Here is a 27,243-nt window from a genome sequence, read left to right as displayed (position 1 = left end):
CTCACAAGAGTGTACTGCGCATTTGTGGGCACTCTTGGGCACATCAGTTGAATTGAGTACAAGCAGAGAGCAGATGCCACACTGGGCTCTCTCTCCCTACCCTGTTTATCATGTTTGGTTGTGTTCAGTAAAGTCTTTTACCTCACCCGCCGTCTCGACTCGTTATTAAGCACACAATAATGAACATGGTATCAGAAGTGGGATCAAGAGTGCCCCCAGCCTAAATTGTTCCGATCGCAAATCGGTCACAGTGAGTAACCACAGTTTTGCACGGTTGCCATAATAGTTGATGGATTCAGGTGGCCTGACCCACTCATGTTTGATGGAAATGTGGCAGAAAACTGGCATTTCTTTAAACTGGAATGCGGCATATAGTGACAGCACATAGCGACAAGCTTGCCCGTACCAGGGCGTAAATTCTGTTAAATTTGGCAGGCCAGGAAGCCATTGAAAAGGAGAGGTTGTTTATGTACACAGGTGAAATGTGAGACGGGAAACTCATTACCAACCCATTTGAGTCGAGAGAGGATGCCGAATACATAAAGTGTAAATTTAGAGAAATGTGCAACCCTCAGAGAGATGTGACAACGGAAGGGCACAAATTCAACATGAGAAACCAAAAGCCTGGTGAGTCAATACACTCATACGTCAGCAATTTAAAAATCAGGGTAAAAACCTGCAATTTCGGCACACTTTGTGATAAAGTAATTAAAGTCAGAAAGGCCTGTGGCATTTGCGACGATATTATGCAGAAGGCACTCCTGTGAGACAGCGAACTGACACTGCAAAAGGCCATCGCAATGTGCTTGGCATATGAAACTAACGAAGAAATAGTAAAAGCCTAACCTCTCCACAACAGCGGGACACAAGCATCAACACGATACAGGGAGGACCAGCGAGCAGACAGTGGCTGAAAGTTAGAAGCAAGAACCAGCTAAGCCAACAAGGACAGGATGCAGCAATTGCAGAGGAGACCATAAACCGAGAAGGGAGATGTGCCCAGCGTTCGGCCAGTGGTGCAGGAACCACTTCAGCAGGTGCTGCAGATCCAGGCAGCAGACCACCGCACGGACAGACCAAGGAGGACAGACTATTTGGAAATGAAGCAGAGAAGGATGACCCCAACGATTGACAACCTCACCTCGAGGATGGAAGGCAACACAGCAGAAACCTGGGTCAGAGGTAACAATGAGGCCTTTGTGTCCATGGAAAGATGGTCAAGATGAAAGTCGACACCACGGCCAAATGCAATGTCATGTCACTGGGGACATTCAACCGGCTGAGAAAGACAGAATAAGTCAAACCATGCAGCAAAGCTATGAGCCTAATGGTTTATGGAGGCAGCAGAATCCAGACCTGTGGCACGACATGGCTACAGTGTTTCGTACAAGGACGGCTCCATGTGCTAACCTTCTTTGTGGTCTGAGAGTCATGCCTCTGCTAGGCCTCAGTGCATACATGGGCATGGAGCTTGCCTCATTCAGCACAAAGGTCCATCAGATAAGCCCCTCGGAGATGATTTCTCAAAGAAAATCTTTTCTAAGTATGGTGAACTTTTCAAAGTTGAGCTGGGGAAGTTGCTGGTGATGTACTCCATGCTTGCCGGTGCACTGCATTCCAGTAGCAATGAAGGTTAAAGTCAAAGCTGAGCTCGACAGATTGAAGAACTTGGGCATCATCATTCCAGTCTCAGAACCAACTGAATGGGTATCCTCCATGGTGGCCGCCAAGAAAAAGGACAGACAGGAAATTTGAATTTGTATAAATCTGCGAGACCTCAATGCAACCCTAAAAAGACCACATCACCCCATGAACATTGTAGAGGAGGTTGCCGTACAAATGGCTGGTGTAACAGTATTCTCAGTCCTGGATGCAAAGAACTCGTTCTGGTAGATCTGGCTTGACTATCGTTTGTCACTACTGACCACATTCAGCACTGCATTTGGTCGGTACACATTCCTGAGGATGCCATTTGGCATCAATTTGGGCAACAAGGAATTTCAGAGGTCTATGAAGCAAATTTTCACCAGGTACCCCTGTGCTATCGTAGTCAATGACAAGACACTAGTGGGTGGCAGGACATTAGAAGAGCACGATGCCAACTTAAAGAAGGTGCTCGACTAGGCACAGAGGTAAACCTGCGGCTCAACCCCTGGAAGTGCAGATTCCATCTAAATCAAGTCAGCTATGTGGGACACGTGTTCACTAGCAAGGGCCTGCAGCGGACCCATCCAAAATGCTGGTGCCAGTGAATGTGGCTGCCCTGCAACAGTTCCTGGACATGATGAACTACCTGGGCAAGTTCATCCCCATCTCCTGTGAACTGACGGCCCCACTCAAACAGTTGACCTATAGAGACATTGAATGGACCTAGCACGAACAACAACAAATTGCCTTTGATGCCCTAAAGAAGCACGTGTCTTGGCCTCCAATCCTCACCTACTATGACGTACTTAGATTGGTGACTTCTGGAGCCCCAACTGAAGGACCTACAGGATGTCAAGGCCCAGCTACTAAACAGAAGGCTGGCGCAAAAGAAAAGTTACAACAACATCAGCCGGCCAATCATCCCATTGACTGTGATGCCTCATAGTACGGCCTAGTGGCAGCATGCCTGCAGGACTGAAGACAGGGCTGTAGACTTCCAGGTCACTTACAGACTCAGAAACGAGGTATGCTCAGATTGAAAAAGAGCTACTGGCAGTGGTTTTTGCCTGCTCAAAATTCAAGCTGGTCACCATAAAAACCAAACACTTACCACTCACTGGTGACCATAATAACCAAGCCAATTCACACAGTGCTGCAGCATATGATGCTCAGGCTCCAGAAATACCACATTACTCTTGTACACAAATGTGGCAAGAAAATGCATTTATCTGATGCTTTGTCATGGATTCCCAGAAAATGCACAGTCCAGCAAGTCAAGAAAGAGGACACTTTTGATGTGATGACTGTAACCCATATATCCTTGGCCTGGCTGGATGAACTAAGAAAGCACACGCCAGATGACACAACTCTAAACACCCTGGGTACCTTCATTAAGGGCAGCTGGCTGGCCAAGCAGCGCAGCCCACCACCAGCGGTGCAACCCTTCTTTCTATACCACAAAAAACAGCTTATTGATGAAGGGATAAGATCAGTCATTTCCAGCATACTGAAGAATATGTACATGGAGATCCTGCACAGAGAACACCGTGGCACAGAAGCGACAAAATGCAGAGCAAGGGACTTTGTCTTCTGGCTAGGTATGGTAGAGAACATAGATGAAGAGGTAGAGTCCTGCTCAATCTGCAACAGTACCAAGCTGCACCAGCAAAAAGAGCCACTGCAGCTACACCCAGTGCCTGACCTACCTTGGTCAACCATGGCTATTGATATCTTTCAATGGTGGAGCCAACAGTAACTAGTACTAACAGACTCGTACTCAGGCTAGTTTGAGATAGACCTGCTCTGGGACACAGCTCTTTGGCCATCATAACCAATCTAAAACAGAACTTTATAGTACATGGACAATGGCAGAGGTTCCACGACTTTGCAAAAGCATGGAACTTCACCCACATTCCCAGCCCAGAGAACCAAGAATCAAATAGGCTGGCTTAAAAAGTGGTGAGAAGTGCCAAGCAGCTAATGGAGAAGTCCCACAAAACAAAAACAGACATCTGCCTCGGCCTACTCAACTTAAGAAACGTTTCTCATGACACCTCCTTGGGCTTGCCGGCACAACTGTTAATGTCGAGGGAGACCAGGACTACAAGGAGACTTCTGGAGCCCCAACCAAAGGACCCACAGGATGTCAAGGCCCAGCTGCTAAACAGAAGACTGGTGCAAAAGAAAGGTTACGACACCTCCAGCCGGCCACTCATCCCATTGACTGAAGAGCAAGTTGTTAGGATGCAGACTCCTCAAGGTTACTACCGCCCAGGTATAGTGGAAATGAGCTGCCATGAACCCAGGTCATACCTGATTTGTTCAAGGGGAAAATATACAGGAGGAACATACCCTTCCAGTAAGAGAGCCATCCCCATCTCAAACCAACCTAGACAAATCAGCATTTTTGGATTTAGAATATGAACCCAGGACCAATGTGAGCTCCCCAGTAACCACAGGAAAAGAGATGGATGATCCCTTTGAGACTATGGACAGTAGAGACAATCAGGACAAGGTTCCCCAAGCCTCCATATCTGCAGAGGGCTATTACAAAATGTGCACGAGGCGTGTATACAAGCCAAACCCAAAATACTGGGACTGAACTGGGTTGAATGTATATATTGTTGTACTAGTGAAAGTTATATATGTTCACTGTATCATGCCAGGGACGGTGGGGGGTGTAGACAGTTGCTGCCATCGGCTGCTCTGCACCCGATGCAATTGCATTGAAGCCACCATACTCGCAACAGCGCACCACGCATGCGCAAGAAATGTGAGGATGTGTTGGTTGAATCGAGAACTAGCAGGGAGCAGATGCCACACTGTGGTCTCTCTCTCTCTCTCTCTCTCTCTCTCTCTTTCTCTCTCTCTCCCCCTACCCTGTTATGCTATCATGTTTGGTTGTGTTTAGTAAATTCTGTTTGGTTTACCTCACCTGCTGACTTGACTCATTATTCAGCACACAATAACAAACACAGGACTTTCTGCTCAGAGGTATTGGTGACCCCAAACCAGGCCATGATGCAGCCAGTCAGCATGCTTTCTATTAAACATCTGTAGAAGTTCTCGATGTCATACAAAACTTCTGCAACCTCCTGAGAAAGTAGAAGCACTGACATGGACATTTGTGTGTTGGGTCTTGGAAAGGTTTTCCAAGATAGTGACTCCTCGGAATTTAAATTTGCTCATCCTCTCCACCTCTGATTCCCCAAAGATCACTGGATTGTTCACCTTTGGTTTTCCCCTCCTGAGGTCAGCTCCTTTGTTTTGGTGACATTGAATGTGAGATTGTTGTTAGTACATAATTAATGGACGTTTTCAATCTCCTTCCTGTAGCTGACTCATTGTCCCTTTTTATACACCCTCTACCATGGTATCATCAGTGAATTTATGGATGGTGTTATTGTCTTAATGAGCCACACGGTTGTGGTACGCTGTCGTACAGAAAAGCAGACACAAAACTTAAAGACTGATCAACGAGCTTTATTCCACTTAAAGTCCCTGCTGTAGTTAGCTGTAGCTCCAAGTAACTGACCTCAAGGGGGTGGATGTGGCTTATATCCCGGCGGATGGTTGGCAGCTGACTGGGTGGGACTTGGTCCATTCAGGTGGGCTGATTGACAGCCAGCCAGGTGTTGTCTTGTTCTCCAGTGATCTTCCTGCAGGTACACAGGTCACCCCCTGCAGAAGACTAGTGGTGTATCACCACAGCAGTCATAGGTGTAAAGTGAGTAGAGCAGGGGGAAAAGTACACAGCAATGTGGTGCTAACGTACTGATTGATATTGTGGAGGTGTTGTTCTTACCAATCCTTTGATTTTGATCTTGAGGTGAGGAAATCCAGGATCCAAAAAACACAGTGGGGTTTTTGAGGTCTAGGTCTTGGAGCGTTGATCATTTTTGAAGGGGGGATGGTGTTGAATGCTAACTGTAGTTGATAAAGAGCACACTGATTTATGTATTTTGCTGACCAGGTGTTCCCATGCTTTGTGTTGGGCTAGTAAGATGGAATCTGCTGTAGACCTTTGTGCAGTAGGCGAATTGGAAAGGATCCATGTTGCTGCTCAGACAGAAGCTGATAGGCTTCAGCCTCTCAAAACATTTCAACACTGTGGATGTGAGTGCTACTGGATGGTACTCATCTAGGCAGGTTACCACAATCATCTTGGGCACAGACATGATTGAGGCCTGTTGAATAGGTGGATGTTGAAGGTAGCCATGGTTTTGACCTCGGTTGGGTACTCCATCCAGACTGGATGCTTATCTTGCATTCACTCAACTGAAGGAAGTCCGCATGTCATCAACAATGTGATGAATTTAGAAAGAAAGTCAATGAGGCCAGGATATACATAGTGAATGGCAAGGTCCTGGGAATGTTGCTGAACAGAGAGACCTTGCAGGTAAACAGAATGGTGAAGGTGCACAGTATGGTTGTTGTCATTGGCAGAGGTATTAAAGTTAGGACATCCTTTTACAGTTGTACAAAATGTTGAATAGGCTGTATTATGACTGTTGTGTGCAGTTTTGGTCACCACAGTATATAAAGTACATGATTAAGCTGGAGAAGGGACAGAAAAATAATCAGAAGGAAGACATTTGCTTTGAATGACTTGAGTTATTAGGAAACATTGGATTGTCTTGGTTTGTTTTCCTTGGAGTGAAGGAGACTGAGATGGCACGTGAAAATAATGTATGAAATTATTATAGACATAGATAGTTTAGATACCCGGTGTTTGTTTCCCATGATTAAAGCTAGAGGATATGGGTTTAAACTGAGAAAAGGTATTTTCAAAGGGGATTTTAGGGATAAATGGTATCTGGAATAAGGAAGGGTAGCAGATGTAAAACAAAAATGTGAGCAAATGGCCTTATTATAAATGAGCAAAAGGATCAGCAATGATGGGCTTCAGGGCCTGTTCTGTGCAAAACAACAAGACATTATCTGTTTTATGTCAGATTTCCTGCATCTACACTTTTTTTTTCATTTTATTCACAGGCTGTGTATCATGCATTAGCATTTCCAAATACTTCTGTATCCCCACTTTTATTGGCTTTTCACCACTTAAAAATTAATCCGTTTTGATCTTTTTCCCCACTAAAATGAATAACCTCTCATTTTCTCTCAGTACTCTCGTCTGTTATTCTCTTATTAAAATGACCATTTACAGGCTACACAAAAGAGTCTGGAAAAACAACCAACTGAAAAACCTCACAAAGATAAGCGTATACAGAGCCGTTGTCATACCCACACTCCTGTTCGGCTCCGAATCATGGGTCCTCTACCGGCACCACCTACGGCTCCTAGAACGCTTCCACCAGCGTTGTCTCCGCTCCATCCTCAACATCCATTGGAGCGCTTACACCCCTAACGTCGAAGTACTCGAGATGGCAGAGGTCGACAGCATCGAGTCCATGCTGCTGAAGATCCAGCTGCGCTGGATGGGTCACGTCTCCAGAATGGAGGACCATCGCCTTCCCAAGATCGTGTTATATGGCGAGCTCTCCACTGGCCACCGTGACAGAGGTGCACCAAAGAAAAGGTACAAGGACTACCTGAAGAAATCTCTTGGTGCCTGCCACATTGACCACCGCCAGTGGGCTGATAACGCCTCAAACCGTGCATCTTGGCGCCTCACAGTTTGGCGGGCAGCAACCTCCTTTGAAGAAGACCGCAGAGCCCACCTCACTGACAAAAGGCAAAGGAGGAAAAACCCAACACCCAACCCCAACCAACAAATTTTCCCTTGCAACCGCTGCAATCGTGTCTGCCTGTCCCGCATCGGACTTGTCAGCCACAAACGAGCCTGCAGCTGACGTGGACTTTTTACCCCCTCCATAAATCTTCGTCCGCGAAGCCAAGCCAAAGAAAAAAAAAAGATTTTCCTCACACCTCTTTTTCACCTCGATGTGTATTGCCAGCAATATCTTTCCACTATAATCTAGCCTTTCATTAAAGGTATTAAAAGCGATTCTAAATAGCTAAGAGCTGGTATAAATCCTTGTTCCACCGTAACAGTGGCAGCCTGGTAAGCTGATAATAACAGATTTATTTTTTTCCTCTGTTTCTGTCAGGTTCTCTCTCCATGCTGATACTGTATGTTACTGTCCCTAACCCCATGAACACAACATTTTATGCAAGTGCCTTTTGAAAATTCAGAAACATTCTGTCCATTGGAGACCCCTTTTCTAGTGCTTTAGTCCCAAATTTAAAAAAAAACTCTTGCTGGCTTGGTAAATCAAAGAACCATTTGATAGGAATAAAATTGAATTATTTCCCACAATAGAAATTGGAGAAGGAACAGGAGGGACTTATCTTCTTGAGATTTTGGTGACATGACATCATTAGTGATATTTTTTTTTAATTCTGGACAAAAAAATGTGCCTTTCTCAAATGAGTGCAATGATTTAATATGATGGTTGTTTGGAGTAAGCAATCTTTGTTGTATTTGTATCTATGAACAGATTGCAATTTATCAAAAAAGCTGCATGTATGCTTTTAAGCTGAAAAGGATGAATCTTCCAATTGTACACAGGGAGAATACAGAGCAGAAAAATTGGTAATATTGAAACCGCAGATTTTTAGCTGTGGTGAAACACCTGCCAGAGTCTTTGGTGGTTCCTTTTTTATAGCTTCTGTCTGTCAGTAGCAGTTGGACAGAGCTGAGAGTGTCACAGACCTGGGTGCAAGCACCCTGCCTTCACAATGATGAATTTAATAAACTGAACCCAGTATGAAAGCAGGGTCTCCCCAGCACTTATCATTACACTCGTCCCTCAGCAGGATCTTTATTGAAGTAATACGCAATGGCTTGAGGTGAGCACGATGGAGCTGTGGTGCTTAAAGTTCAATATAACAGAACAGTAGGAAGCTGAGGGACTGGAAGAAAAGCTTAGCAAAGTTAAAGCTTGTTAATCCATGCCTGAGTGGCCATGCCAACTGTGGCAGTAGACTTTTTGTAGCGCACAACTCTGATAAAGGATGTGCAAAAACTTGGAATTGCAATCCTTATTATGCCATTAACATGAAATACTCTCATTAAATGTATTTACATTTAATAAGCCTTTGATTTGCAATCTGCCTGAGACTTTGTTACCTAAATTGATTGTTTTGTTCTTAAAGGATAAGCATGTGAGCATTCATACTGATGCAATGGAAACAATTTATATCATTGGTTCGGTTCTTCGTCATCTCCACAGTTATTTTTTGAAATGATAAAGGAATTATGACTTTTGAACCTCCGGTGCAAAGCTAATCATTATTTTATCCTCACTGAAAATACAAAATATTTTTTGATTAATCAGTACACCTACTATTGGATAGGCACCATTTCTTCATCAGTTAGTCCTTGAATGGCAAAGCTTATTGGTTTGAATAGAGATGCATACATTAAAGCCTGTAATACCTATAACTGTCTTGTTTTCTTTTACCTACTTACCGATGACAATTATGGTAAATATTGTGATGTTTGCCTATAATTTTAAAGTTCATATTACATGCAAATAACTTTACAATCATGATCCAAGTTCACCTTTAAAACTCACATGGTCAATAATACCCATTTTTCTTATTAAATATTATTTTAACAATAAGATTTCTTCAAAGCCTTGTCTATTAATAATGCACAACATCACCCTCTGAGTGACTGTGAATATATTGTAGCTACACTACAATCTGCATTCATTTCTCAAAGAGCTAAACCCTTTGACACTGTGGTTTTTAATTAAAATTACATTATGATTAATCTGCTGGAAGAAGACTGCTGTCTCAGGCTGGTTTGATTGTGGAAGTCCTGTGATGGCCGAGTTGGCTGCCAACTTGTTAAGACCATGCTGCTTAATGTCAAGTTCACGTCACCTCAAAGTTCCATTTTTAAGGGAAGTGGAATGCACGAACATTCAGAAGAAAAAGTGACAGTGAATTCAGGCAAACTATTAAACGTCAATCCTTTCTCAACTAAAGATTGTGTTCATTTACTGGATAGAGAACTGAAAAATAATTCTGAATATGAAACAGTGAAGGAAAGTATTATGCCGGAAAATACAAAATTATTGAGATAATTTTGGAAATGCTAATAAGAAAATAAAAATTTGAATTGATAAAGTATCACAACCACAGATTATCAAAAAAAGTCTTGTTAATATATTTCTGAAATACCCTGACATTGCATTTTTCTTCCTATTGACTTCATTATAATATTGTACAGAGCTTCTTGGGATATGAGGGAGCAATGGAAATCTAACTTTATGCACATTCTCCCATAGATTTTTAAAACGGTTTTCAAGGAAGTAATGAAAATAATAAAATTCTTTTATTGCTGGTAGTATTAGGGGGATTATTCAATGAAACAATTATAGCAAGTGTATGTAGAGCAATGCAATATGGGTAAGTATAGAAAATGGATGTGTTGGCTTGAGGAGAAATCAGCTTATGGACAATATTAAGGAATGGAACTCTTCTGCCACCCAGGGTCCACCTATATTGTTATTTTAAGATTGCTTTACAATTTTTTTTAATTTATCTTTGTCCAGTTGTTACTTTACTTCTGTTTAGTTTTGTGCTTCTCTGCAATGAAGTTTACCTGAGGGAAAAAATTGAAGTGCATTTAGTATCTGAGAGTTCAAACAGTGAACATACACTCTAATAAATTATAAGATGGGGCAGTGGTATAGGGTTAAGAATGTTCTGAAAACATCCTTGAAAATGTACATTTCTGTGATTTGGTTCAAATGATTGGTTTGAATGTTCTTTGGGATCTGATATCACAAAAGCTGTAAAATGTGCAATTCTCTCTTCTTCTTTCCTTTCTTTCTTTGGCTTGGCTTCGCAGACGAAGATTTATGGAGGGGTATGTCCACATCTGCTGCAGGCTCATTGGTGACTGACAAGTCCGATGTTGTACAGGCAGGCACGGTTGCAGCGGTTGTAAGGGAAAATTGGTTGGTTGGGGTTGGGTGTTGGGTTTTTCCACCTTTGTCTTTTGTCAGTGAGGTGGGCTCTGCGGTCTTCTTCAAAGGAGGTTGCTGCCCGCCGAACTGTGAGGCGCCAAGATGCATGGTTGGAGGCGATATCAGCCCACTGGCGGTGGTCAATGTGGCAGGCACCAAGAGATTTCTTTAAGCAGATTTCTCTCTTCTACAGTTGCACTATACCCACAAACTGAATTGAGAAAAGAAGTGTGGTTTTGAGAACTATATATTCTCTAGGTTAAAAGAAGTATTTTGAAAATGTTACTGGGTCTTTACTATTTATATGAAGGGAGAGGACCTTTGCTATTTTACAGAAGTATTAGTCCAGATTATGATCTGGCCACTGTACCATATTGCTTAAAATAATTGGAGATGCAAGAGACTGTTGATGATGGAATCTGGAGCTAAAAACAATCTGTGGAGGAATTCATATGGTCAAGTAGAATCAGTGGGAGAAAATAAATGGATGATATTTTGAGTTGCAACACTTTATCAAAATGATCCAACCTGAAACATTGACCATTTCTATCCTACCACTTATGCTACTCAACTCACTGAGTGCCGCCAAGCAGATTGTGTTTGCATAAAATAATTCTTCACCAATGAAAAGCTCAATTCCAGTAAAAAAGTTTAAGAAAAGAAAAATTAAGGATAAAAGTGGAAACAAAACAGCAAAGATGAAAAGATCAAATCAGTTAAGCCTTTATAATGTTAAATAAAGCATTAAAAATTATTGTAGTTTCAGCTTTAGGAGGTAAATTTTATAAAATATCAATGTAAATATTTACCTGTCTTTTTCCTTTGGCTCATTTCATTTAACACCTATGATGTCTGGCACCCTTCCTGCCAACCACTATGATCCTGCTAAGCTTGGTCTTGGCAGCAATTATACTCTGATCTAAAACCTTGTAGGTGGTATTCAGTTGGTCACTAGCTGTTCAAACTCAATGTAAATAGAAATTAATTTGAAAGGAAGGGAACAATCTAAAAGGTGCAGATCTGTATTCCAGAATTTCCATTATGGTTTCAATGCTATAACAAATGACTACAATACAGAAGCGAAAGGTAAAGCAATTGTAATGCTACAAATCCTTTGAACAAATTTCTGCCATTGATTCTAACCAGCAATTTGATGGTTTGAAGGATTTGTCATCAATTCAATGCATAAAAATAGAATCTCTGACATCTGAAGTTGCAGAAATGGACAGCAATGCCATTTAGAATAAATGTAAATGTATAAATTAAACATTCTTCAGAAATGAAAAAGGAAAAAATAAATAACATGAGTAAGAAGAAATGTATAGAAATAAAAATAATGAAAGCGTGGAACTGCTTTAAAATGTTTATGAGTGAGAGAAGATTTAAGGATTTATTGTCAAGTTAGTCATGTGCTGTTTGATGAATTTATTGACCTAATGACAAACCATTTACAAAAGAACTTGGTATAAATACATGTAAGTGTTCTATTGTCTGTTAAATTGTTAACTCTGTTCCTTGCAAAAGTTAAAACAAGAATAAATTCCATTTTGTGACAAAATGGGATTATTGCCCTGCATTTTTATAAGTATATAATAAATGGATATTAATGTTTAATGTTTTCACTGGTTTCAGGCAATGAACTAATCCTGGCCTCATTCAGCCAAAAATGGTTGGTAGGAGATCCCTCGTGCTTTCCTCAAGGGGATATTTTTCATGTATGAATCTAAACTGCAGCTGTTGGCAGGGTATTTGACCATGGGTTCAAAATAGCTGAGCATGAACCACTCTTCAATTGAGTGTTTCCTGCAAGCCTAATGAAATAATGGTGTCCTGCAGCTTCTCTTTTGTGATCAGGCATAATTGAAAACTGGGCATTGCAAAACCATGTGCTCTTATTTACATGATTGCTAAAAGAATTATTTCTCCCAAAAATAAAATACATTGTCACCATTTCCAAAGATTCTGCAATTCCAACAGCCCTAGGAATGACTCGTATCATAATTTCTAAACCATGTGTCCACTTAGAATGCATCAATGTAGTCATCAGAATTAAAAGACAAAAGCCTGCAGACTCAGTGGTTGAAGTAAAAACAATGCTGGAGAAACTCAGTAGGTCAATCAGTGTACAGTAGAACCAAGCAGTGTGGGGGTAGGGAGGTGACCAGATTGATGAGGTTGGAGATGGTGTTGGAAACAATGGCTTGATGTGCTGTGGTAAGTAGGAGATGGTGTCTGAGAGCTGTCATCTGGCCTCAGCAAGGTAGAAGTCAGTGCACCAGACCACAACCATTGACTGTAGGTTTGTTAATGAGATTGGGACAATTCTGTAGAGTATGGAGGGCAGAGTGTTTGGAGGAGGGGAGATTAGAATAAGAGAGGGGAGTGGTGAGGTTGAGATGGTTGATGTCTCAGCAGCTATTGGAAATTTTAGAATGGCTAACTATATTTGTTCAATTTTTTGTAATCTTTTTCCTTGTTTCTTTTGGACCAAGTCAACTGTTCATCTGGAAAAATAAATATTATGCTTCAACTTCCTGAATACGCCCCTGTGGTATTGTGCTGCAGTCTCATGCTCCAGGGATCTAGGCTTCATCCTGACCTCAAGTGCTGTCAGTATTTTTTCCAAACTTCTTTCCAAAGTTTCCATGTTTTTCCTGCTGGAGTTCTGGTTTCTTTCCATGTCTGAAAGATGCACTGATGTTAATTGGCAACTATGGCTTAAAAAGAATAAAAGAGGAGTTAATGGGCATGCACAAGGGAGAAAAATTGCAGAGAAATAAGGAGAGAAGGAATCGAAAGAGTGGAATTACTCCATTGGAAGACAAACTGGACTTGAAAGGTCAAATCGTCTCCTTCTGTTTAATTAGAGTCTAAGAAAAGATAGGGTAAGATACTGTGGAGAAAACACCTTTTAAAAATAATGATTGCTGTGTCATAGTATCTGCAGCTGGAGCCAACTCTCCCCTGTTTGTATTCATGTTGTGTATAACTAACAATGATAATATCTGACATTTGGTCCCAGCACATTAAGGTTATCTACAAATGGGTGCTCTTGGTTGACATTACTCTATGATTGCCTAATACCATCATTCAAATTAACCTGCTGGTTTATACCTCATACTAGATGGTCCAAGTTAAGCATACAAAAGGTAAGTCATGGATGCCAGCTATGATACAAAGTAAATTAATACTAATGGACAGAAAATTGAGAGATGATCTCTTTGTATATGGTCCTCCAGGGGGTGTGTTAAGAAAATGAATTCTTTGAAAAAAATTATTCACTGCAAACATCTGCCATGTTTAAACTTTTTAAAAATTTAGCAGATGGTGTAAAATTGTCAATGTGAAATAACCACTCTTCCTAAAATGAATATAGGAAAATCAGACTAGTAAGTAACTGGTAGTTGACACAATACCTCCAGTTTACAAGCTTGGCAAAGTTGGAAGTTTAAGTTCCCCCATTTTACAGATAGCAAATGCTTAACAAACACCCATTCTTAATGTATGGTCACACTTGGTAGTAAGGTAGTGTAGTTTCACTTTTAAGAATGATAAACCATTTGTTGTGAAACACAATACTGATTGGGGCATTTGCAATAATGTTGTGGGTCACATTCATATTACCTTCCTCTAATGTTCCTCTCTAGTTCTTATCATCGTAACAACAAAAGAAATAGAATGGAATGTCATCTGGCTTCTCATGCATGTTTGCCATTCACATCTGATCTTTCAACTGTCACATTTTCTTGAACTTACAATGTTCTTAATTCCTTTTTATCCAAAACTCAATTGAAGTCTGTCTTGCATATTCTCCATGACTGAGCTGCCAAAGCCCTCTTTTACAGGGAATTAATTCAATTCACGAACTTTAAATGAAAACATTTCAATCGAGAACCTAAAGAAGCTTGAGCTAATCAAAAGTTCTGGACCAACCTTCTTTAAAGAAAGATAAGGGACATCTTGGGTACAATGTTTTTGTAGATTTGAAATGCATTGATGAAGTACTACACAAAAGGGATGTGGGAAAGGTAATATGGTTAAAATATCAGGACACACTTTTGGAGTGAAGGCAAAACTGGCATGAGATTTTGCAGACTGGAGAGGGATCTGTAGTAGTTTTACTGTTCTTTCCAACAGTTGTGCAATTTTAATATTGACTTCACTCTGGTGTATTGCAAACTATTACATGATTTGTGGAAAATTGAAGGGCGTGCCAAGGCTAATAGAGATAAAGGGCAGTTTAAGTTCAAGTTTATTTGTCATCTGACTGTACCAGTACAACCTGAAGAAACATTGTTCTCCGGTTCACGGTGAGGACTGTGCAAAACATGTGTACCGATAAAACACATATACAAATGATTCACAGTACATACATTAAAATAAATATTCTTATACTTCTGTTATCTTTTTCCTGATGGGAGTAGCTAGAAGATGCTGCATGTGAGATGATAGGAGCTCTCCCTGGTTTTGTGAGCTCTCTTCAACAATTTTCCAGTAAATCACATTGATTTGGGGGAGACTTCCATCTCTACCGCCCTTCTAGACCTGTGGATTGACCTTAGATCTTGTGATCTACTGCAGGGGCGGGCAACCTTTTACCATGTATGTGCCGGATGGTGTGCCAGTGGTTCAACACCGGGCCACACTGATGCTATTATAAATGAAATAAATACTGAAACACAGACATTATGTAATTTGAGTTTTCAATTGTCTCTATTTAAAGTACAATGTATGAACATAACTGATGATAATTTATCAAAGAAAAAGTTCAAGTAGTGAGATGAATCATATTCCTTCCAAAAAACTACAAAGATGCAAATGGTGTTAACATTAGGTCATACTGGACCAACTTCCACCCCAGCCCATGCCCACTCTCTCCACCCACCTCCCTCCTATCCTTGAAGCTCCTCCCTGTCCTGTGGTTGAGTTAACCTCCTCATTCCAGAATGATTTCCTGTGGCACTGACCGGTTGTGGCCCCCTGACCTGGGAAAGCCCTGACTGCGCCTGCCAGTAAACATTGGCCGTCAGCCTGTTGGATCCGGACACCAGCTTCACTCGTTTGTCTACTGGTGCCTCCAGCCTGGTCTCACCCCGCTGGCCCAATGGCATCAGCACCCGTTTTCAGTGAGCTGAACCTGCACATTCCGAACTCAACAGTTACCCATTTGAAATTGGATCCTGCTGCCTGCCTGGCACAATAGTGCTCAATTGTCACACCATGCACTACGGTAGCTGAACCAACCACTTTTGAGCAAGCTGCCAATGTTGTAGCCAATTGCTGAGCGCTGGGTTGTGGACTGGATAAATTTGGATCACAGCCAAATCCAGCCATTGGGCTGAAGGTTGCCAGCCCTGATCTGCAGCAAATGTATAACACTGATGCAACTGGCTAGGACAATCTCAATAGCACTCCGGTAGAAAGTTTACAGTATAACTGCGCTGGGTAGGTCACGTCTCCTGAATGGAGGACCATCGCCTCCCCAAGATCGTGTTATATGGTGAGCTCTCCACTGGCCATCGTGTCAGAGGTGCACCAAAGAAGAGGTACAAGGACTGCCTAAAGAAATCTCTTGGTGCCTGCCACATTGACCACCGCCAGTGGGCTGATATCGCCTCAAACTGTGCATCTTGGCGCCTCATAGTTCGGCGGGCAGCAACCTCCTTTGAAGACCGCAGATCCCACCTCACTGACAAAAGACAAAGGAGGAAAAACCCAACACCCAACCCCAACCAACCAATTTTCCCTTGCAACCGCTGCAACCGTGTCTGCCTGTCCCACATCGGACTTGTCAGCCACAAACGAGCCTGCAGCTGACGTGGACATTTACCCCTCCATAAATCTTCGTCTGCGAAGCCAAGCCAAAGAACCTTGCCCACCTTAGCCTTCTAAGGAAGGGCAGTCGCTGCTGTGCCATTCCTGACTAGTGAGAAGATCCTAGGATCCAGGATAGGTCACTTTTTAAGTGGACTACGAGGAACATGGTGCTCTCCACTACCCAGCTATTTATGTGTAATGGAGAGTGGTCGTCTTTGGTTCTCATGAAGTCCATGAGATCTCCTTTGTCTAGTCGACATTGAAACTCAGGAAATTATCTTCACACTATTTCATTAGATTTTCCACTTCTCTGTATTTCAACTAATTGTTGTTCTAATGAGTCACCTGCAAACTTGATGACTCTATTGGAGCTGGATCTGGCGTTGCAGTCGTGAGTCAGTCGCGTGAACAGGAGTGAACTGAGCACACAGCCTTGAGGTGTGCCATTGATCAACGTGATGGAGCTCAACATTCTGCCAACCCGGACAGAATGCAGTCTTTCCATTAGAAAGTCCAAAATCTAGTTATATTGAGGGGTGTTGAGTCCCAGTGAGGACTGCTTCTCTACCAGCGTCAGGGGTGTGATTGTATTAAATGCTAAGATGAAGATAATAAATGGCAGCCTGGTGTATGAGGCATCATTCTCCAGGTGGGTCAGGACAGTGGAGGGACAAGGCTATAGCATCATCATTGAAATGGTTTGTCTGTAGGCAAATTGAAATGAGTCCAATGATCCTTGATACATTCCATCACCAGACTTTTGAAGCATTTCATAATGATGGAAGCCAGTACCACAGGGTAGTAGTTGTTGAAGCCTGCTACTATCACCCTCTTTGGTACCAGGATGATGATGGCTGCTTTAAAGCCAACAGGGATGACAGACTGCTGCAATGATATGTTGAAGATTTCTGTAAGGACCTCAGTCAGTACAGTCCTTCAGTAACCAGCTGGGTATGTTGTCCGGTCCCACTGCCTTGTGTGCATTCACCCTGGATAGAATTCTCCTTACTTCAGCAGTGGCTACCCATGAGGCCTGTTCTTCAGAGGGAGAAGGACTCCCTTTGGCATCAGCCTGTTCTTCTCGTTGAACTGTTCATGGAAAATGTTCAGTCTATACGGAAGGAAGGTAGTGTTGTCATTGACTCACAGGATTCTCTTGTGATTTGTTATAGTTTTGATACCTTGCCACATGTGCCTCGTATTGGCAGTAATACACCACTGAATCTAGATCCTCTGTGCGTACCCACGTTTTGCCTTCCAGATTGCATGGGAGAATTCAGCTCTGGTTGATCTTAGTGCCAACTTGTCTCCTATCTGGAAGGCTACACCTAGAGCACTGAGAAGAACACAGACCTCTTCGTCCAACAATGTTTTCTGGTTATCCCTGGTTATGTACCATTTGATCTCCATGATATCCTTGATGCTCCTGATAATGTAACCAGATTGGCAGAAGAAGCAATTCAGTGCCTGGCTTGTGAATCACAACTTTGGCTTGGAAATCCTCAGTTCATTTAAAGTAATTGAAAGCAAACAGAGCCTTTTGAACACATTTTTGGTTTTGTACCTAGAATTACAGGAAGGAAGGAAATGCTTTGTTTCAGTCACAATTGAAGCAATGCACACAGCTTTGAGCATTGCATTAGAAAATGGATATTAACCCAATAGGAAATAGGACACCAAGGGTCCTTTGGTGAATGACTTAACTCCTGACCACCCCTAAATTTCGTAATTTTCTACAAACCACAAATCATGAATGTGATGGAATATCTTCTACTTGCTTAGCAAAAAGTAGCACCATCAATAAAAAATTTCAAACTGTTAGAATGAGGCGATCTGTTTGATATTCAACTTTCCACCCAAATCATGCACTCTCTTTGCCATCAACACTCTGTGACTACAGTACAATCTAGAAAATACTCAGCTGCTGCTTGCCAATGCTTCTCTAACATCACCTCCCAAAGTGCAAGTTCTTTCATTGTCAGTGGACCTAAATCTTGGAATTCGCTACTCTAAAACACCACCTGGACAAGGACAACAAATGTCGCACTTACCAATAAAGTCCGACGTCCATAAGCAAATGAAATAAGAGTATATTTTGAGAAATAATGATTTTTAAAGCAGAACTAAAGAAATAGGACCCTTGGAGACAACTCCAGAACTAATCTGCTTGTTTTCTCCTTATTCTCACACTTTTATGGACTTTTATACTGTCACAGATCAATACTTACATAGAGTTTTACAGCAAGGGAGTAGACCCTACAGCCCAACACCTATGCTGACCAAGTTGTCAACCTAAGCTTGTCTAATTTCTCTGCATTTGACCCATACCCTTTAAAACTTTTCTATTAATGTACCTGTCTATTAAATATTGTTATTATAGAATGGCTAAAATTGTAAATGTAAGGTATAGATTGGTCCATTATAATTTTCTTCATCAGTTATACTTAACTCTGGAGAAATTAAGGAAATAAAAGTTTATTTCTTCTGATTTATGTTTTAGATGTCATAATGAAGTTGGTTCTTTCTTACATTCTACTTGGTTATGTGAGATGCTGAGGCCTTTTTGGTATAGAATTAAGAAACTTTTAGAAGCTATTTTTAAATTTAAAATTTCACTTGATCCTTTGGTATTTTTCTTGGGTTATATTAAGAAATTGAGCTTGGAGTTAAAAATGAATAAGTTTCAAATCGCTTTTTTGAAACTAACTTTAGCTGTGGCTAGGAAATGTTTGGCAATTACTTGGAAAAATGAGACTAATTTGATTATTCAACGATGGCATTTGGAAATGAGATTTTGTATTCTGTTGGAAAAGATAACATATAATTTATGTAATAATTATTCTTTTTTTGTTAAAACTTGTCCATATTTTGAATATATGAGGTTGGATTATTAATTTTCTTCCCACACATTGATGGTGTTGCTCCGAACCATGGCAAACAATTGATTGAGAGTTTTATGTTATGTGATCTCTTCTTCTTTTCGGAGTAGTTTAGAATGGAGTGGGTGGGTTGTAAGGGGTAAAATGTTATGTACTTGTTTGTATCTTTATTGTATGATTTATTATGATTATTAAATAAAATTTTCAAAATAAAATATTATTATTATTATACCCACATCCACTACTTCCTCTGGCAGCTTGTTCCATATACCCACCACTCTCCTTGTAAAAAGGTGCACCTAAGGCCCCTTTAAATCTATCCCATATATATCTATGCACTTTTGTTTTAAATTTCTCTCACTGGGTGAAAAAAATCCTGTCTATTTACCTATGCTATTGAGGGATATGGATGGTTTATAAGCCCCACCACCACTCCACGCCTCAGCATCCAGCACTCTCGTCAGTTATTCTACCAATAAAATATTTTTTAAAAAATAAACTATGGACAAATTATTTTACCTTCCTTAAGGTGGCACTCATTATATAAATACTGTGGTTGTACCATGTAAATTTTACTACATTGACTGATCATCTAACATCATCCTTTCTTTATACTGTGGAGTGCATGGCAGTTTTAAGGCTATTGCTGGGATCGTATTTCTTGGAGATTTGAGCTGTCTGAGACATGGCATTCAAAAAATTAAAAAGTAATAGAAAATTATGTGCCTCTATTTAGTGAACAAAACTATTATATATTTCTTTGCATATTTGTAAAGACTTTGCCTTTTATCCTGTGCCTAGAGTATAGCTTTAAATAAAGGATGAAAAAAATTGAGGCACGTGGCTTTTCTCTGATTTTCAGTCTTCACTAAAAGAGTCCTCTCCATTTTGAAAGGTCACTTGTTGATGTATTGAAAAACTGCTAAATCTCTCTTCAGAACCAGAATTCTCCAGCATTGATGGACTCTCTCCTGTGCAATTACATTCTTTCGATGGGATGTAGGTGGTGGAAATGTTCTCAGGTGCATCTATTTCAATGCAAGGAGTGTTGTAGGAAAAGCAGACAAGCTTAGAGCATGGATTTGCTTGTAGAATTATGATGTAGTGGCCATTAGTGAAACTTGGTTGCAGGAAGGGCAGGACTGGCAGCTCAATGTTCAGCTTCCCTTGCTTTAGATATGATAAAATGGGAAGGTGGGAAGGAATGGATGAAAGGGAAGGAGTGGCTTTACTTGTAAAGGAAAATATCACTGCTGTGCTCAGGCAGGACAGACCAGAGGACTTTTCTACTGAGGGTTTGTGAATGGAGCTGTGGTACGGGAAAGGAATAACCACAGTCATGGGGTTGTATTATAGACTGCCCAATAGTCAATGAGAATTGGAGGAGCAAATTTGTAGAGACAGCAGACAGCTATGGGAAATATAAGGTTGCGATAGTAGGGGACTTAATTTTCCACATATGCACTAGGACTCTCATACTGCTGGAGGGCTGGATCACTTGGAGTTTGTAAAAATTTGTTCAAGAAAGTTTTCTAAATAAATATGTAGAGGTACCAACTAAAGAGGGTGCAATACTGGATCTCCTATTACGAAGCGAGGCAGGATAGGTGACAGAAGTATGTGTAGAGGAACATTTTGGGTCCAGTGATCATAATGCCATTAGTTTCATGTTAATTATGGAGAAGGATAGACCTGGGCCTTAGGTTTTGATTCTAAATTGGAGAAAGGGAAGAAAGACCTCAAGAAGGAAATCTGGAAGGCTAAAAGAAGACATGAGGTTGCTTTGGCAGACAATGTGAAGGAAAATCCTAAGGGTTTTTACAGTTTTCCGACTTTTTCCGACTTTGGCTTGGCTTCACGGACGAAGATTTATGGAGGGGTAATGTCCACGTCAGCTGCAGGCTCGTTTGTGGCTGACAAGTCCGACGCGGGACAGGCAGACACGGTTGCAGCAGTTGCAAGGGAAAATTGGTTGGTTGGGGTTGGGTGTTGGGTTTTTCCTCCTTTGTCTTTTGTCAGTGAGGTGGGCTCTGTGGTCTTCTTCCAAGGAGGTTGCTGCCCGCCGAACTATGAGGTGCCAAGATGCACAGTTTGAGGCGATATCAGCCCACTGGCGGTGGTCAATGTGGCAGGCACCAAGAGATTTCTTTAGGCAGTCCTTGTACCTCTTCTTTGGTGCACCTCTGTCTTGGTGGCCTGTGGAGAGCTCGCCATATAACACGATCTTGGGAAGGCGATGGTCCTCCATTCTGGAGATGTGACCTACCCAGCGCAGTTGGATCTTCATCAGCGTGGATTCTATGCTGTCGGCCTCTGCCATCTCGAGAACTTCGATGTTGGTGATGAAGTCGCTCCAATGAATGTTGAGGATGGAGCGGAGACAACGCTGGTGGAAGCGTTCTAGGAGCTGTAGGTGATGCCGGTAGAGGACGCATGATTCGGAGCCGAACAGGAGTGTGGGTATGACAACGGCTCTGTATACGCTAATCTTTGTGAGGTTTTTCAGTTGGTTGTTTTTCCAGACTCTTTTGTGTAGTCTTCCAAAGGCGCTATTTGCCTTGGCGAGTCTGTTGTTTATCTCGTTGTCGATCCTTGCATCTGATGAAATGATGCAGCCGAGATAGGTAAACTGGTTGACCGTTTTGAGTTTAGTGTGCCCGATGGAGATGTAGGGGGGCTGGTAGTCATGTTGGGGAGCTGGCTGATGGAGGACCTCAGTTTTCTTCAGGCTGACTTCCAGGCCAAACATTTTGGCAGTTTCCGCAAAACATGACGTCAAGCGCTGAAGAGCTGGCTCTGAATGGGCAACTAAAGCGGCATCATCTGCAGAGAGTAGTTCACGGACAAGTTGCTCTTGTGTCTTGGTGTGAGGTTGCAGGCGCCTCAGATTGAAGAGACTGCCATCCTTGCGGTACCAGATGTAAACAGCATCTTCATTGTTGAGGTCTTTCATGGCTTGTTTCAGCATCATGCTGAAAGAATAGTATAATTGGTCCCCTTGAAGAGCTGAGTGGTCAGCTTTGTATGGAGCCAGATGGGGAAGATCTTAATTTTTTTCATTAGTATTCATTCAGGAAACAGGCACAGATTCATGGGAAGTAAGGAAAACAAGTAGTGAGTCATGGAACTATGCAGATTAAAGAGGAGGACATGATTAATGTCTTAAGCAAATAAGAGTGGATAAATCCCCAAGGCCTAACAAGATATTCCCTTGGACCTTGAGGGAGGTTAGTGTCAATATTTTGGAAGCATTGGCAGAAATATTTAAAATGTCCTTAGCCATGGGTGAGGTGCTGGTGAATTGGAGGGTAGCTCATGTTGTTTCATTGCTTAAAAAACACTCCAAAAGTAAACCAGGAAATTATAGGCTGGTGAGCCTGAAATCAGTAGTAGGTAAATTACTGGAAGGTGTTCTAAGAGATCGGATATACAATTATTTCGATAGCCAGAAACTGATTAGGGATAGTTAACATTGCTTTGAGTGTGGTAGGTCACATTTAACCAAACATAAGAGTTTTTTGAGGAGGTTATCAGGAAAGTTGATGAAGGCTGTGGATGTTGTCAACATGGGCTTTAGTATGGTCTTTGACAAGGTCCCACATGCAAGGTTAGTCAAGAAGGTTCAGAAGGTAGGTATTCATGTTGAAGTAGTGAACTGGATTCAACAAAGGCTGGACAGGAGAAGCCAGAAAGGAGTGGTGAATGATTGCTTCTAAGTCTGGAGGCCTGTTACTAGCGGTGTGCCTTGCTGATTAGTGCTGAGACCATTGTCATTTGTCATCTATTATCAATGATCTGGATGATAATGTTGTTAATTGGATCAGTAAATTTGTAGATGACACTAAGATTGAAGTTGTGGTGGACAGCAAACAAGGTTTTCAAAGCTTGTAGAGGGATCTGGACCAGCTGGGAAAATGGGTGAAAAATGGCAGATTTGGAATTTAATGCAGACAAGTGTGAGGTGCTGCATTTTGGAAGGACAACCCAAGAAAGGACCTACCGGTACACAGTAAATGGTAGTGCACTGAGGAGTGCAGTAGAACAGAGGGATTGGGGAATACAAATACATAATTCCCTGAAAGTGGATATCTGGTGGATAGGATTGTAAAGAGACATTTTGGCATATTGGCTTTAATAAATCAAAGTACTGAGTACAGGAGTTTGGATGTTATGGTAAAATTGTATAAGACATTGATGAGGCCAAATTTGGAGTATTGTGTGCAGTTTTGGTAAACTAACTACAGGAAAGAAATCAATAAGATAGAAAGATTGCAGAGAACATTAACTAGGATGTTGACTGGACTTCCGGAACTGACTTACAGGGAAAAGTTAAACAGGTTAGGATTCTATTCCCTGGAGCATAGAAGAATGAGGGAGATTTGATAGAGGCATTTAAAATTATGAGGGGGATAGTCAGAGTAAATGTAGATAGACTTTTTTTTTAACTGAGGGTAGGTGAGATACAAACCAGAGGACATAGGTTAAGAGTGAAAGGGGAAAGATTTATGGGAACATGAGGGGGATCTTCACACAGAGAGTGGTGGGAGTGTGGAATGAGCGGCCAGCTGAGGTGATGAACGCAGCCTCCGTTTAACATCTAAGAAGAATTTGGCCAGGTACATGGATAGGAGAAGTATGGAGGGCTATGGACTAGATGCAGGTCACTGAACTAGGCAAAAAAAAAGGTTTGGCACAGACCACAAGGGCCAAAGTGGCTGGTTTCTGTGCTGTCATGTTCTATGATTCTCTGGTTCTGCAGAATGTGGCTAGAGCAATGTTTTATGCAGTCTATCACAATTTCCTCTGACACTGTTCTGTATGTTGACTAAAGGAAGTAGCATGTGTACCATATTTATTATCTTATTTATCTGTTCCACTACTTTCAATGATATTTGGGCATCCACTCTATGTCCTCTTTGTGTTCTACTATTTAATGCGCATGCCCTCATCTTAATGTACCTCCCAAAAAGCATTACTTTGCACTTGTACAAATTAAATTCCATTTGCGACTTTTCTGCCCACCTAACAAGCCTTTTAATATCTTCCTTTCATTCAAAACTGTTCTATTCGCAATCTTGTTCAAATGCTGAAGCTTCTGAATATATCGTTAGAAAAGAACATTGGGTTAGATCAGTGGTTCCCAAACTTTATTGGGCTGGTGCCCACTTGGCTCCCATGCCATATCCCTAGTGCCTTCCCTCTTCCCCCTCTCCTCCACAAGCATGTGAGCGCACACACACACACACACACACACACACACACACACACACACACACACACACACACACACACACACACACACACACTTCTTTCTTGGTATTAGATCTACAGCAAATTTAAAAGAACAACTAATTTAATATTATAAACAAGCGTGTGTATTTCACAAATAAAACTTTTAGTAAACCAATTTAGTGAGCAATATAAAAGGGTAAATTTACATCTCACCTCTAACTACATTGTCTTCACAGTTCTCACATGGTATTGCCTACACTTTTTGGGTTGCTCCGCTGTGGCCATATTTTATTCTGCAACAACAAATGTAAGTTATTTGTAAAAGAATGCAATAGAAAAAACATAAGGAAATATGATAGCAATGCAATTACTAGGGAAAGTACATGGCACAATAATACAACTTCAAATGTGAAACTAAAAACTCAAATATTTAAGAACTATTTAACCTTAAAACATAGTTAGATGTAAATACAGGTATACATTATATTACACTGTTTGGAACAGCATGGGTTTTGATATAACACAGCCAGCTTCCGTCCCGGGCAGTCATCGTCCCAGCGGTCCAAACCCAGGCAGTCACTGTCTCAGGTGGTAGCCAACCCAAGCGGTCCCATCCCAAGTGGTCCCGTCCCAGCTAGTTACCATCCCTGGCTGTAGGTAACTTGCAATGCTCACAAACCTAGAGACTTGACCCTTGCAGACATGAAAATGTGATGGTCACCAGTCCCCACGGCATCTGCTGTCTGATTTGGCTCGCGTGTGACGTTTGTCCTGTCCAGACCACGTCACCAAGATACAAACAAATGTTTGGTCAGCCCCCTTTTTCCTCACCGGACCTTTGGATCTTTCCCCTGTCCCCAGGGGGTGGCAATGTCCTCTTTGAGAATGACTGGGTTAGATGGTATCCATTGTAACAATAATACAGTTATGACTATAAAGTAATTATTCATGAAACATAAATATGAAAAATGAGTAGCAAGTTTTAATCTCAATATTAATTTAAAAATTCCAAGTTTGACTTTCTGAATGGAAAATTGCCATGTTAAATGGTGGCATTGTGAATTGTTAAATGGTGGCATTGTGAATTGTTAAATGGTGGCATTGTGAATTGTTAAATGGTGGCATTGTGAATTGTTAAATGGTGGCATTGTGAATTGTTAAATGGTGGCATTGTGAATTGTTAAATGGTGGCATTGTGAATTGTTAAATGGTGGCATTGTGAATTGTTAAATGGTGGCATTGTGAATTGTTAAATGGTGGCATTGTGAATTGTTAAATGGTGGCATTGTGAATTGTTAAATGGTGGCATTGTGAATTGTTAAATGGTGGCATTGTGAATTGTTAAATGGTGGCATTGTGAATGTCATTTGTAGGCTTAAATATCAGCAATGTAGGTGTTTTCTTTCATTGATAAGATTTCACATTTGGTTCCATTGCTGAAGCAATTGTTTTCAGTTTAACAATTGCAATAAAATTGTCACTATAATTGTATGGAACAGAATAATTATGATAGATTATTTTCCTCCATTAACATAATTTTTGCCCAGAGGAAACCCACGCAAAAACGGGGAGAATGTACAAACTCCTGACAGACTGCACCGGATTCAAACCTGGATCGCTGACGCTATAATAGCATTGTGCTAACTGTGCTACCCAAATGTGAGTGATCTTTAACGATGTTGGAAATTGTTTTGTGGCTGAGTGCATTGCAATTTTATATGACTTGCTGTCCATTATTGAATGGACCACGGTGCCATTTTTGACCAAAATAATCCAACATTTCTTCCCTTCCTACTCCAATTTATTGAGAGTGCTGTTTCTAAGAGGGACACAGAGCCATGGTTATCAGCCATTCTTGTATTTAACAAGAGCCTTTCTTAACACATGCTTAGGTTTGTCTATCCCTCTGTGGTGGCACTGGGAAATTAAAGCCGAGACCAAAAGCTTCAGAAATTACTTGGATAGGAGCAGCCTGCAAGATAACAAGTGAAATGGTAGCACTGTGAGGGTAGTGGAAGAAAGTTACACATTAATATACCTGATTGGTACTTTGTACATTTTAAATGATGATAACTTCATTAAAACACTAAATGAGGATATGCTTGTGTAATTAAATATATAAAATGTAATGTGTTAATTGGATAAAATTTGTTTGATGGGGTTAACAGTGTGGTGAAGAAAAAAGAAGCCAAAGATATGTAATTACACCACTAGGTCACCAGGGGACATCCCGGTGACCTTGTATATAAAGCAGTACAGAGCTCTATAGTCTAGCCTTCCAGGTTCGTCTTGCAAAGAGAAAAGACCCCTTAGTGTACATATTAGTTTATTAAAGCTGTCTTATACTTGCACTGATGGTGTGGTTACTGTCAGTACAAACAGCACAGGTGATGTGCTGCTCTGCAGCTTTTTGTAGTTTGTGCGATCAATGTGATCCCAGGCAACCATACAAAGTCCATGACTCAGATCTTTAGCCTCGGGTTGTTATTGCTGGAGTTTAAGGTCCACTTGTTGCAAGGCATCAAGGAAGGGAAGATTCAACTGGACACTTTGATCCTTAGGAGTCACATCCTTGAGATAAGGTAGCAATATAGATATGGTGTGTAAACGGGGATAGGAATGCATCATTAATACATGGGCAAGTAAGGAGATTGTGGACTCAGTGCTGGAAGTCTTGGCTTTTGATCTGATCTGCTCATTTGGATGCTCTACGTTCCTGTGTC

General features: G+C 41.3%; 1 protein-coding gene across 1 annotated transcript in view; it reads right to left on the bottom strand.

The window, feature by feature from the left end:
* Positions 1-24,813, bottom strand: part of cmc1 (C-x(9)-C motif containing 1) — a 218,063-nt gene extending 193,250 nt beyond the window's left edge. The window contains exon 1 of the transcript XR_011350068.1: positions 24,734-24,813. The gene's annotated coding sequence lies outside the window, so the exon portion shown is untranslated. The remainder of the gene's footprint in view (positions 1-24,733) is intronic.
* Positions 24,814-27,243: the final 2,430 nt, after the last annotated feature.

The sequence above is a fragment of the Narcine bancroftii genome, chromosome 1, assembly GCF_036971445.1.
Source record: "Narcine bancroftii isolate sNarBan1 chromosome 1, sNarBan1.hap1, whole genome shotgun sequence".
Lineage (NCBI taxonomy): Eukaryota > Metazoa > Chordata > Chondrichthyes > Torpediniformes > Narcinidae > Narcine > Narcine bancroftii.
Note: the sequence above shows the minus strand (reverse complement) of the source record. Positions and strands in the feature narration are given on the sequence as shown.